Below are 13,455 nucleotides of genomic sequence, written 5' to 3'. Positions count from 1 at the left end.
TTGCACTACTGAATCTTTTTGATCTATAAATTAATCTAGCTGCAATATTTTCCAGAGATGAAACTTCTTCAGTAACTACTATTACTACTATTTAACATTTCTAAAGCGCTACCAGGGTTGTGCAGCGCTGTACAATTAACAAAGAAGAATAGTCCCTGCTCAAAGGAGCTTACAATCTAAAGGACAAAAAGTGCAGTCAATCAAGATTGAGGCAGTAACTGCTAGAAATACTGGAATATAAAACATTACAATAATCTAAATGAGTGACTATCAGTGACCTCCCTAACAAAGGGGTCCTTTTACTAAGCTGCGCTGAGGCCCCCTTTTACCACAGTGGGTAAAAGGCTGGTTTTTTTTTTTAAAGAAATGGCCATGCAGCAAGTGAAGCACTTGCCGCGCACCCATTTCGAGAGGAGCACATACTGCCACCTCCCACACTAACCCGGTGGTAACCGGGCAGTGCATGGCACTGCCCAATTACCACTGGGTAAATACACATGCTGAGGGTGGTAACTACTGACAGGCTGCTGCAGTAGCCCGGCGATACTTTCAGTTTAGTGAGCGGGGCTTACTGCCGCTTAGTAAAAGACCCCCAAAGCAAATACATCATAGCAAAGATTAGATTGAATCAATCTTTTTTTTTTTTAAATTATTTTATTTATCAATTTTCAAAATATACATTTACATATAATAAATGTAGGAAATAGAGGAAATTATATATGACAAATCCTTGTCCATTAAAGGAAAAAAAACAAATATGTAATGATATTGTTACTTAGTCCACATTATATTGATCAAGACACAAGGCAATTTTTTGCGGAAAATCTTTAAACAAACAATTGTGAGGGTAGAGTCCATTCCCTGCCAGCGGTTTCAGCTTCCTACCGGAGCATCCATAACCAATTCACCACCACTTTCTCTGGCAATTATAAATTGTCTCAATTTTTCTGGTTCAAAGAATACAAAATATACATTTTCCAAGGAAATAATACATCTACAGGCAAATTTCAACTTGTATGTACCGCCCAGAGAGAGAACCCGGGACCGAAGTCCCAGAAATTCTCTTCTCCTTCTTTGAGTAGATTTACTAAGATCTGGAAAAATTTGTATCTTCGAACCCAGAAATTGGGCTAAGATAAATTTAAAGTATAGTCTGAAAACATGGTTTCTATCGGATTCAAAAGCAAAGGAAGCAAGAAGAGTTGTGCGTTCCGTAATTGTTTCTAAGGAAGATTCCAAAAATTGTGTCAAGTTTAAGTCAGAAGCTGCAGCTTGAGTAGTTTTAATTCCTGTAATATAGTAAGCCTTTATAATTGGAGGTAAAGCTTCTTTAGGAATTTGAAGTATTTCGAGGAAATATTTTCTCAACATCTCCAAAGGTGATATCAAAGGAGACTTCGGAAAATTCAAAAATCTCAGGTTATTACGCCTGATTTGATTATCCATAAATTCAAGTTTCCTTTGAGTCAGTTCTTTTTCTGTTACTATATTACTTACGACTGTCTGTAGCTTTTTAATTTCAAGCAAGTTCAACTCACATTTTTCCTCCTGCTGCTTGACTTTCGCTTCCAGGGTTTGATAAGATGTTTTTAAATCCTTTAGTTCAGATTTGAAGGAATTGGTTGTCTGAAGTAGCGATGAATTAAGGGTCTGGATTGCATCCCAGAGGGTCTCAAGAGTAATGACTGCCGGTCTAGGCCTCCCGTCGAGTCCGATCTGCGGAGCCTCCTGGATAGGGGAGGGCGAAGGATCAGTACGTCCCGCCCTACGACCTGATGTCATTCCTTCCGGGGTCGAGTGCTCGACAGGGCCGCCGCTAACCTCCAAAGCCTCCGCTTGGGGTTCTCCCATCGCTCCCGATTCTCCGCTTGGTCTCGGCGGGGCAGTCTGGTGTGGCGGACTTAAAGACGCCGCCTCCGTGCTAAGATCCCCTAGCTGGTCCGGGGATCCAACCAGGGCAGGGACCTGGGCTCCTGAAGCTTGGAGGCCAAAACTTTCCAGAGTCGGCTACCGGAGCGTTAAAGAACCGCCAGGGCCAGCAGCGGCTTTTGCCCCGACTTTCCCCTTTCTTTTCACCATATTTAGGTGAAGGAAAGCTAACGCTACTGGAGCAGAGTCTGGTGTTCGGGAGACTGCAAGCTACGCTCCCTCACACGGACGCCATCTTGATCGATGCCCTATTGAATCAATCTTACGGGTATTTTTACTAAGCCATGCTAAAAAGTGTCAGTTTTAGCATGTGAGTTGCCTGCGTGCTCTGGCTTCTTTTTAGCCTGGCTCTAAAATGACCGATTTTCAATTTCTTCCATTAATGGACACTGCTAATTTCCAAATTAGCACATGGCCATTACCGCCTGAGCCCTTACTGTGGTAGGGGCTCACACACTACTTGTGCGGTAATCAGAAAATAAAATTTTCTAGTGTGAGAAACAGTGGAAACCCAGAACTACCAAAGGTGCGCCCAGTGGTAGTGCTGTTTTGCCATGTGCTACCCATGCGGAAGCCCTACTGCATCTTCGTAAAAGGGCCCCTTAATTCTTTTAATTTAAAAGACCTTCTTATAAAAGTCAGGGGTCATGAGCCAACTCCACTGTGGGTAGCCTGTCACCTTTGGGGAGAAGCAGGATGAGAAAGATGAGTGTGTATTGTTTTGAGCGGGTACCTTGTGGAAGTGGGGGGAGGGGAATAGTGGGTTGTGGAGTGAGCTGGAGGGAGACAGTGCTGAGGGTTGACCGGTGGAGGAGGTATAGTTTGGTCAGATCCATGCAGCACTTACCTAAGAGCCATCCGCCAGTGATCTCCCCTTGCTCAAACCTGCGGAAGATTCCTGAGTGCTGCAATATATAGGTGTCATAGGTGGAACCTGGGTATTGGGCACACACGTCTAGAACCTCCCCCTGGGCGTCACACACAACTTGCATATTGAGTGAGTGGAATGCTTTCCTGTTCCTATGTGGCCCTTCGTGCCCGGGGGGACTGAATGCGACGTGTGCAGTCAATGGTGCCTATGACCGAGGGGAAGTGAGCTACGGCATAGAAGTCAGCTATGTTGTTCTGCAGGGCCAGGGGGTGGTGGGGAAGGTGATGAACTCAGAGGTGTGGGTAAGGAAGGCATCAAGGAACTGGGTGAGGCAGTTAGAAATGGAAGCCTGGGTGAGACCCGTGTTCACAGCTAGGACAGACTGCAAACTCCCAGTGGCCAGAAAAGATAGAGAAGCAGTGATCTTTAGGTGCACAGGGATGGGGTTGTTCCTATGGGTCCTGGGCTGCAGGAGGGGATTGAGCTGGTCACAAAGGTGCTGAATGGCAGCCCTATCAAAGCGGTACCTAGTGGGACACTGCAGGTCAGTGAGGTCTAGGAAACTGCTACAGGGCCTGAAAACTCTGGGGCGTGAGTACCTCCTGCGGTGCCTCCCCTCTTCCTCCACCATGTAAGCCACCTGTGCATTTAGTGCCTCCATTTCCCAACACTACAGGTGCAATGCAGTGCTACCAGTGCTCACCTCTCCCTACCAACTTGGTGAAACACAGCAGCAACAAATAGAAGCTGACACTCACTCTCCCACCACCGACAAACACCCACTACAAACTCTCCTGCCACACCCTCTAGCCACTCAATCTCCTAGCAGCAAACGACAGCCTTCACAAACACGCTGCAGCAGGACAAAGACAAACAGGCACTACAAACAGGTAAGGGAAAGAATTATGAACTTAGGGACAGTGAATGGAGAGGGATAGGGAGAGGGGATGGGGGAGATAGAGGAAGGAGTAGTGGTGTCTGGGTTTGGAGGCTAGAAGGGAAAGCTGAAAAGTTAAAACACAAATGAGGCAGGTGAGGGGGAAAACGTTCCGACTACGGCACACACACAAAGGTAACAGGTACTGAACAAACTCTCAGCTTTCTCTCCCAACAACGCTCTCGCCACTCTCCAACTGCACAAAATCGCTAACGGGTCAAAAGACGACTTCCCCTTTATTCTGGTCGCTTTTATTTCAGGTCTAACTAAGGACGGCCATGTTCCAACCCATGCAAAACCATTTTGCAAGCTGTTATACGCTGGGGGCACCCATCACGTAATGCCATCCATAACACCCCCCTAACACTCCCCCTGTGGGGATGACCATAGATGGGTGTCCTCACGCGGAGAACACCCTTACGGCCCGGTTTTGATTATTGGATTTGGGCAACTTTCTTTCACGGGGACACCCATGTGCCTTTTGTGTCGCTTTTTGGGTGCCCTTTTCTTTCGAAAATGCCCCTGATAGTGGTAAACAAGAGAAAGAATAGAATGACATTAATCATAGAGGTGTCAGTGTAAATCATGTGTAGAGAGAAAAGATCCTCAAGTACCTAGAAATGGAATTTGAGACCATGAAAATGTGGTAGAAAGATACAGAAATATTTTCCATTGTTTTGGGTACCACACGCTTGATCAAACAGAATTTCCAAACACACCTGGATAGTTTGCATCAGGGCTTTTTTTTGAGGGGGCACTGAGTACTGGCACCTTTTCTATTGTCTGCTAAAATTGACCCATAGAACCCAAGTTTTAACGAAAGAACTCAGGCTCTACACACCAATTCTTCCTTGTCATAGATTCTGTAACTGGTTGCAGGGGGCCTAACTATTGTGGGGTGGGTCCCTCAGTGATCACCCTACCCCTAAAGAGTGGCCTAGCATTTGAGTATCGGCACCTTTTTTGCTAGAAAAAAATGCACTGGTTTGCATATACATGTTACATCTTACAAACTCCAGAGGGATATTCTCATTGGCCTGATGGAAGTTTTACAGTAAGTGTTAACAGTAAATTTGAGAGACTGAGGGGGGTCTTTTACTAAAGCTTAGCTCGAGTTATCCAAAGCAAGGCCCAGAAAACTCGAGCTAAGCTTTAGTAAAAGACCCCCCTGAGATCGTACTCCATTTGCTTTGGCTTAGGACTGAGGCTCATTCCTGCCATAGTATGTGCAAAACTAACCCATTTGGAGAAATTGCCCCAAGAGGAAGTAGCACAGTATTGACAGGATGACTCAAAGAATACTGCATCTATGAAGAGATCTTCATTAGTTTAACACAAAGCATAGGTAATGCAACAAATGCATCCTCTATGCTTGGCAAGTAATTTTTTTTATCCAATAAGCCATGTTACTTCATTTGCTCAGATGTCACCTCCCTCTGGTAAAATATATTCTGGTATGTATAATCCTACAGTGCATCATCATCCCCCCCCCCCCCCCCCCATTGACCCAGCATATATGTGCAATTAATGTAACGAATAGCCATATGGGTGGCACTTTTTGTCCTTGTATAAAATGAGCATGTTTTTGAGCCTGTAGTCAGCAAGCTCCAATAGCAGGGGGATGTGTTTTGTGACTGCCTTCTATTTCCAAAAGTTGCATTCAGAGGGGGTACAAGAAGTCCTTATAGATGGCATGAAAAAGTTCTTCACTCACTGAATCGGTGTTTTGATTTGAAATGAACTAGGAAGCCCCAGGGAGCCAGAATGAATACACTACCACCATTCATCCATTCATTCTAACCATAGCTGGAGAAATGCAGAAAAAAACCAATGGGGACAAAATCAAGAATCTGATTAGTCTCTCTCCTCCTGCCTCCTCCTAGCCTTTGCTTTCTCTTTCAGCTCTCAAGCATTTAAACTGCAGTGAAAAAAGTGGATACACCCTACTCCTACAGAACCTAGATTTATATTGTCAGAAGGTCATGTGCTTGTTGGCATGTCAGCAGCATTTAACCAGGTTGTTACTCAGCTTTGCTCTGGAAGTACATATGTTTAATATAGGCTTTCTGGGAAACAAGCATTTATCAATCATTCAGTAGGAAATTCTTATTTAATCAAGTATGGTTGAGGTCTATGGTGTGATGTCTGAGAAACCTAATTGTAGACCAAAAAAAACAACAACCTTCTGGAGTTCAAGCTCCATATTTCTTCTTTGCTTTTTATTTTCTCTTTGAAAGCCAGCTCTTATATTCCTCACAAATGACTCGCTCCTTGATAGGTAGAAAAAAAAACTAAACCTTAAGACAGTCCATCAGTCTTTCCACGGAAAGTTTACACAGTCATGTTCTGACAGCAAATGAAAATGTAATGCTTGGGGGAAGCTGAAAGCTAAGATGTTCTGGCTCCGCTCCATCACAGAATAAGCAAGTAAGATAGGAGAAGGAAAAATTAGAAAGTCAAGGCAGCTTTAGCAAACACTGTTTACATCAGCTGAATCAAAGACATGCAGGTCTTTTACATCATAAAGCTGGTGTGCTGTTATTTGCATAATTAATGGATTATTCTCCTGGCTGGTGGGGAACTAGAATCAGTGGGACAGAGCTTTAAAACAATAGCCATGCATGGTTACATAGAGGTAGAGATTCAAAATTGTAAATGGCTAAATTAAATGGCTAATTGTAACTGGTAAACTCTTCTGTATATGGATAACTTTGTGCTGGGCATTGCAATATCCAGCCAAAAGTTATGCATTTGGCAGCCTGGGAAATTTTAAACCAAACAAATTAACTCCCCATAAACAACCAGGTAAATGTTTTTGAATATCAACCCATGATGTTTTAGGTCTGAAAGTAGAGAAAAATTCCACTAGGTAGTGCCTCCTTTAATGGTATACATTTGGATTAAGTTATCATTTTTGTATCTTGAGCCAGAAAAAGAAACTGATTTTTCCTCTTGGGAACAGTCTTCCCCACTCAGAAAAATTACATAATAACTTCTAAAATAAATGCAGGATTGCACATGTATGTAGTGGCATGTTAAGTAAGAGCATCATTTTTATAATTATAAATATGGAAAAAAAATCAACGGAAATTCGGCAGCCTATACATAAAGTATATAAATTCTTAAAGAAATAGTGATACTTCAAAACAATATAAAGCAGAAGAAAAAGAGTTAACATTCTCACTAAAAAAAAGTCCACATATTTGAATATCCAAGATACACATTATAGACAAAGTCATAATCATGTAGAAAAGGAAACAAAGAAAAAGGAGCAACCTTCATCAATGTAATTATAGTCCTGAAATTGACTACAACAGAGGTCCCTTTGCCCTCCAGGAAGAAATGAAGTTAAGATGGATCATAAAACACGTGTGATTTTCCAAAGAAGTAATACATTTGCTGGGATACCTTAATTGAAATTTAGCACCCATTTGTATCACTTGCTGTCTTTATGAAAGAAAGTTTTTCCTCCTGGCCTGAGTCCAACCAGATACATCAGGAAATATAGACATTTTACCACCAAGAAAATTACATTCAGTTTTTTTCTGAAAAAAAAGTGTCATTAATGCATCTTTATCTTGGAGGAAAATGAAAGAAACCATTAATATAGACCTGGAGACTACTACTTCCATTGAGCTTACTAGAATCTCTGTTAAGTTCAAGCTATCAAGAGAAACATCTTCAAGCAAACAAGACGCTTCAGGGGCTGGGTGAGATTTAGGCACAGGGATTTTGAAGAGGTGGTAGATTCATCTGAATAATTAAAAGTCTCATTCAAAAACCTATAAAATAGGTCTTTTGGACTTGATGTTAGCAATTGAGAAAAAAATTGAAATTCTTAACTTGAGATGCCTAATATAGTTCTCAAAATTCTCAATCTTGCTCTGATAAGCCATTCTATCTTGAAATAAAGAGGACTGTGTCTGTTTTAACTGTTACATCTGAGAGTTTACCTGTGCTATCTCACCTTCTTGAGCCCCCACAAAATCTTTCAACTTCTAGATTCTAGATATATTTGAATTCACAGCAGGGCACATACCAGAACAAAGAGAGCTTCTAAGGCTGTCCATATAGAGTCGAGTGTCACTTTTTCTGGTCTTTCTAATTGCAGAACAGAGAATCCTGAGTTTTCCTTAGAGGCACCCTCGGTAACCTTGGCAGAATCTACCTTAAAGCTATGCTATCCCACTAACAGGGCAGAGAGAAACATTGGACCCCCACTGACTATAATGTACTACGTTAATAGTTCCGGAACACTTTGCGGTTCCAATGCATTGTGGCAGGAACAATGGGACTGAGTGAAACATCACTCCCGAAGTCAGAACTCTTTCTCGAAGCATGGCAATTTGGAGTGCCCTGTTCTGATTGTTAACCTCCTCGTCTGTACTCCAAGAAGAGCTCTGTTGCTTCGTGCAGTATGTTCTTGATAGTATTTCTAAGGAAAAATGCTTCCTGGATGTCCACCATGAAACTTTTGAGATGTCAAAGAATTGTCAGAGGTAGCAGGGGACAGCATCTAATCAATACAAAAGTGGTATTTCATAAGACCCACTGTTTCCTTAAGCTTATTTTTGAAGAGAATACATTCAAAGGTGTACAACACCTGTGAACCTTTCCTGAACACCCTCATGAAGACCTGAAGTCTGCAGCCACAACACAATTTATACACATTTTTTAGCAATCCAGGCATGAGTATCCATTTTCTTGTATAGAATAGGCTCTAAAAAGCACCCTCTAGCCATTTCAGGCTCAGAAAAAAAGTTTCACAGAGGTCACTGCATCAAAGGTTTTGGTTCCCTCAGAAAGGTGAGACCGAAGAGGTGCATTCCAATTCTACTACTGAGTGGCTCAGTGCAGTAGTATGAGGGGCTGGTCTCCCTGATATATCCTGAACACAATGGCAAGGGGATTTTGCTGCGTTTTTTGCTTAACGGATTTCCTATTTTTCCTCACTCCCTTGGGGAAGAGAGTGATATCTCCTACAGGAAGATGCAAAATGGGGAAATATAATGCACAGAAGTTTTGAGCTAATCCTTTTGTGGCACCCAGAGCATGTGACACTGACAGTAGTTAAACCAAATACAAATCTATCAACTGAGGAGGTGAAAAAGACATGCAGCTCTGCCCAGGGCCTCAGAAGAATAGAGAGGAGTCATACTTTCACTTAACTTTTATCCCACTGCAGCTCCTTGTAACTCTGGGCAAGTCCCTTAACCCTCCATTGCCCCAGGTACAAATAAGTACTATGTAAACCGCTTTGAATGTAATTGCAGAGGAGTGTGGTAGCCGTGTTAGTCCACTCTTAAGGTTATCAATAGAAATCAAACAAAATAAAACATGGAAAAGAAAATAAGATGATACCTTTTTTATTGGACATTACTTAATACATTTCTTGATTAGCTTCCGAAGGTTGCCCTTCTAATGTAATTGCAAAAACCACAGAAAGGCGGTATATCAAGTACCATTTCCATTCCCTTCCGCTTCCCATCTCTCTGAGTTATTTAGGAAATCATGAGGTTAATTTTCAAAGAGTCATTGACTAGGCAAGATAACTGGCTAATATTATTAAGCAAATGAATAAGATATTTGGGCAATATTTAAGCAAATTTTCAATAAAATCGAACAAGCTAGGTTTTTAGCTGAAAAATTCCCCAATTCTAGCCTGCCAAAAACTGATAGGCTAGATTTAGGACTGCTGCTATTTGTGAGGCTTGAGTTGTCCACTTAGACCTCTCTAATTGGTGCTGAAAATCAATGCTAATTAGCTAAGTAATAAGACTGAACTGGTACCACCTCTGTTGCCACCCATTTTATTTTTGCCCAGCTTAATTTTCTTATTTTCTGAATTTAGGAAGATTAACTATACAGAAGAAGAAAAGATATATATATTTAACCATATAATATATACAGTGCAATCCGCTTAAGTGCAAGGGTCTGGGACAAAAGAAATGCATGCAGTTAACCAGAGTGTGCACTTAACAGTTGTGACCAAAGAAGCTTGACATCTGATAAACATATGTACAGTACTGTTTATTATTATATGTACAGTATACAGTCTCCGTTAACTGTTGTTAGGCTTACTTGAAGTAATCAGTTATAGTCCTCTGTACACTATTGGGTCTGTGAGTTCCATAGACTACATCTGCCAGACGGTAAAAACAGTCATAGCACTGACATCTAGTGGCCTCCAGATAGGCCCGCACGGTGTTAAGACTCTCCAGCGCTCTTGCAAAAGTGACAGCAGGAGGTTGTTGAATTTCGTCAGCATGTGCCTTGCTGCTCATTTCATCATCTGTTCCATCATCAGCCATTGTTGCCTGCTTGTAGGCACATATCTCGACATCAGTGCTGTCTTCAGCTGTTTGTAGGTCGTAATCAACAGCTACTAGCGATGGAACTCCTCTTCAGTAACAACGGCTGGGATGTCAATAACCTGTTCATCTGACGCGTTTGCAACAGCTGCATCTGTTTCGTCGCTCTCCACATCCTTAACAAAGCTTGCCCGCTTGTAGCAGTTCACAATGGTTGCCTGTGTAACATGATTCCAGGCTTCATTCTGCTTATGTAGGGAATCCAACAGTGATAGATTACGAGCCAGTTCAACAGCACGTTTATCCTTGCTAGTCTGGTCATCCATAATGCTCATCAGACGACGTAGCACAAGAGCCCGATAATGTTGTTTGAAATTGGCTATTATGCCCTGATTCATAGGTTGGATCAGAGAGGTAGTGTTTGGTGTCAGGAAGACCACCTTGACATTAGACAGCCTGACATCATCCCTGTGTGCAGCACAATTATCACAAAGCAACAAAATCTGACGCTTTTGTGGCCACTGCTTCCAAATTTCCCCAGTCATCCATGAATTTGCGTTAGCCTCATATGACACAGGAAGTAGCTTAATTTTCTTGAAGCAACAGGGCTGTTTGCTCTTTCCAGTGATGAGGGGTTCCAACTTCTCACTCCCATCCATATTGTAGCAAAGGAGGATTGTCAGTCGGTCCTTCGACATTTTACCTCCAGTAGTTTCGGCATGTGTTCCATCAGGAATCGCTCGCAAGTAGAGACCGTTTTTGTCAGCATTGAAAATGTCACGAGGTGCAAACTCGTTCAAGATGGTAGGAAGAACTGAAACAACCCAATTTTCAGCACCAAAGTCATCAGTGTCTTGTTTCTCACCATGCTGTTTTTTGAATTTTATGTTGTTCCTCTCCTTCCATCTTTCCAACCATCCAACAGTGGCTTTGAATTCAGTTAGTTCAAGACTTTCAGCTAGCTGGTTAGCTTTCTCCATAAGCAGTGGACCACTGACAGGAAACTGTCTGCTCCTGACTTGAGAAAACCACCGAAGAAGAGCATCTTCTACCTCCTCAGCTTTTCCCGCCCATTTTCGTTTCCGTTGTGGATTTGTATTGTTTTGCCAGTCTTCCAGAAGCTGGTCTTTCTGCTTCAAGACACATGAAATTTGACTGGGATTGACACCATATCCTTTAGCAATAGATGCTTGACTTTGTTTGTTTTCTAATTTTTTAAGGACTTCTATTTATTCAGCCAGTGTTAAAGTCTTACAGTTCCGCCGCGACAACGACGACGACGACGACGACAATGACCCCAGTGTACACTCTAACAACATTCTTTTGCTTATTCTGCCTGTGGCTGCTAAAGGGGCAGTAAATTTGAAATCTCGTTGGTTGTCACGCTCCAATTGGCTTCCATATTCCGTGCACGCACTTATGCGGAGTCTTCCCTGCAGAGGAGCAGTCTTAAACCATGCATGTAAGCGAATCTTGCACTTATCAGTGGTGCGCTAAACCGAAGTTTGTCCCCATAGAAATTGATGGCACCAAAAACGGGACCGAAGTACGGCATGCAGTTAAACAGTTGGTAGCCTGTCTGAACTAACACATTGATATTTATTTAGGCTTTGATTACGGCCTAAACAATATTAATGTGTTGATTCAGACAGGCTATCAACTGATTGACATTAGTTCACAGTCTTCTGCTATGTTCACAATTTCTAGGCAAAGTATCCTCCTAGAGCATCAGAATCTGGGGATCAAGGAGCACAGAGGGGTTCCAGTATGGCAGGAGAGCAGAATTTTAATATTGCTCTTATAGCAGGGTGGGGCCTTTCACTACAAGTCAATACTCATGTGCTGCAGTGCTCCCCCCTAACCCCCCTAACCCCAGACAGGAAGCTGCATCAAGGGGTGGGGGTGGAGTCCTGCATTGAAAGGCCTTGCATCATGCTGAGGTAGGTCAGTGGCAGCAGTAGCGGTGGAAGACCTAGCATGAGGAGGGGAAGGGAAGAGTGAGAGATGTTGGACATAATAGAAGGGAAGGAAAGGGGAAATGCTGAACACCTTGGGAGAGTAGGGAGGGAAAAAAGAGATGCTGGCTACCAGAGGAGGTTGGGAGGGGAAGAAGAGGTGCTGGATTATGGAGAAAGGTGGTGGTGGTGGTGGTGGGGAGTTCTTGAGCTGACAAAGGGTAGTAGGGCTTTGAGCTGCTCCTGAAGTAGAGATGGGGTGCATGGCTAAAATGTCACCTAAGATGTCAGATACCTTTGGGTCATCCCTGAATTTATACAGGTATTGAGATCAGGGGCGTAGTTACCATTGAACAAGCCTGGCAAAATGACCAGGACCGCAAAATTGTAGAGGCCACCTGTAGTTGACCCCCCACCTGGCAAGTCTGACATTCATCTGCCCTGCCCCCCCCCCCCATGTGCAATCATTTCTCTGTCTCCTTCCTCCCCTTCACAGCCCTCAAAATGTGTGGCAGGTGTCTGGCAGAGACAAAGATATAAAGGGGATAGATGCTTAATGTGGGAGAGAAGCAGACAGAAGAGACAGGCAGACCTGGAGGAAAAAGGAGGGGGTAAATAGATGCTGGATGAGGGGAGGAGCAGAGGAAAGAGAGGGAGAGAGAGAGAGAGAGAGAGAGAGAGAGAGAGAGAGAGAGAGACAGAGAGAGAGAGAGAGAGAGAGAGATTGGACCGGGGAAGAGATGCTGGACCAATAGAGGGAGAAGGAGAGATGCTGGACAACTGAAGGCAGGGAGATGCAGGGGGCAAGGAAGAGAGAAGGGAGAAACTGGACATGGGGAGGGACAGGGACACAGAGAAGAGATATTGGACATGGAGGGAGCATAAGGACATAGACATAGAGGGGGATGCTGGACAGAATAAGATAGGGACAAAGAGGAGAGATGTTGAACATGGAAGGAGGACAGAAACACTGAGAGGGCAGATGCTGAAAAGGAGGTGGGGGGATAGGAACAGGGACACAGAGGGGAGATGCTGGAAAGGCTGGACAGGGATGCAGAGGAAAGATGATTGGTGGGCATAGAGAGAAGGAAAACTATGAAAAGGACAAGAGAGTTAAGAACAAAAACAGAGAAAAGCAGAAAAGAGGCAACAAAAGTAGAAAAAGAACCATCTTGGGTTCTTCTTTTTTTCTGAATGCATTAATTGTAATATGTCAGCTTTGTGAAATGTGCATCTCTGATATCTTGTATTTCAGTTCTATTGCTGTGACAGTTTCTTTTATATAGGACTGGAATGTGTTTCTATTTGCAGGGTTTGTTTAGTGGAGCTCTGAAGGGGTCTCCCCCACACCCCAGGTCCCCACTACCTTGAAAAAAATAGTGTTATAGGCGGCCTATCCTAATTTTTTCTGTCCGGGGCCCATTCAATCCTAGCTACACCACTGACTGAGAT

At 43.1% G+C, this 13,455-nt stretch overlaps 1 protein-coding gene across 1 annotated transcript in view; it reads right to left on the bottom strand.

Moving 5' to 3' along the window:
- CDH23 (cadherin related 23) overlaps window positions 1–13,455 on the bottom strand; it is a 1,475,307-nt gene that overhangs the window by 548,709 nt on the left and 913,143 nt on the right. The gene's annotated exons all lie outside the window — the stretch shown is intronic.

Source organism: Microcaecilia unicolor, chromosome 5 (genome assembly GCF_901765095.1).
Source record: "Microcaecilia unicolor chromosome 5, aMicUni1.1, whole genome shotgun sequence".
Lineage (NCBI taxonomy): Eukaryota > Metazoa > Chordata > Amphibia > Gymnophiona > Siphonopidae > Microcaecilia > Microcaecilia unicolor.
This window is presented reverse-complemented; position numbering and strand designations above follow the sequence as displayed.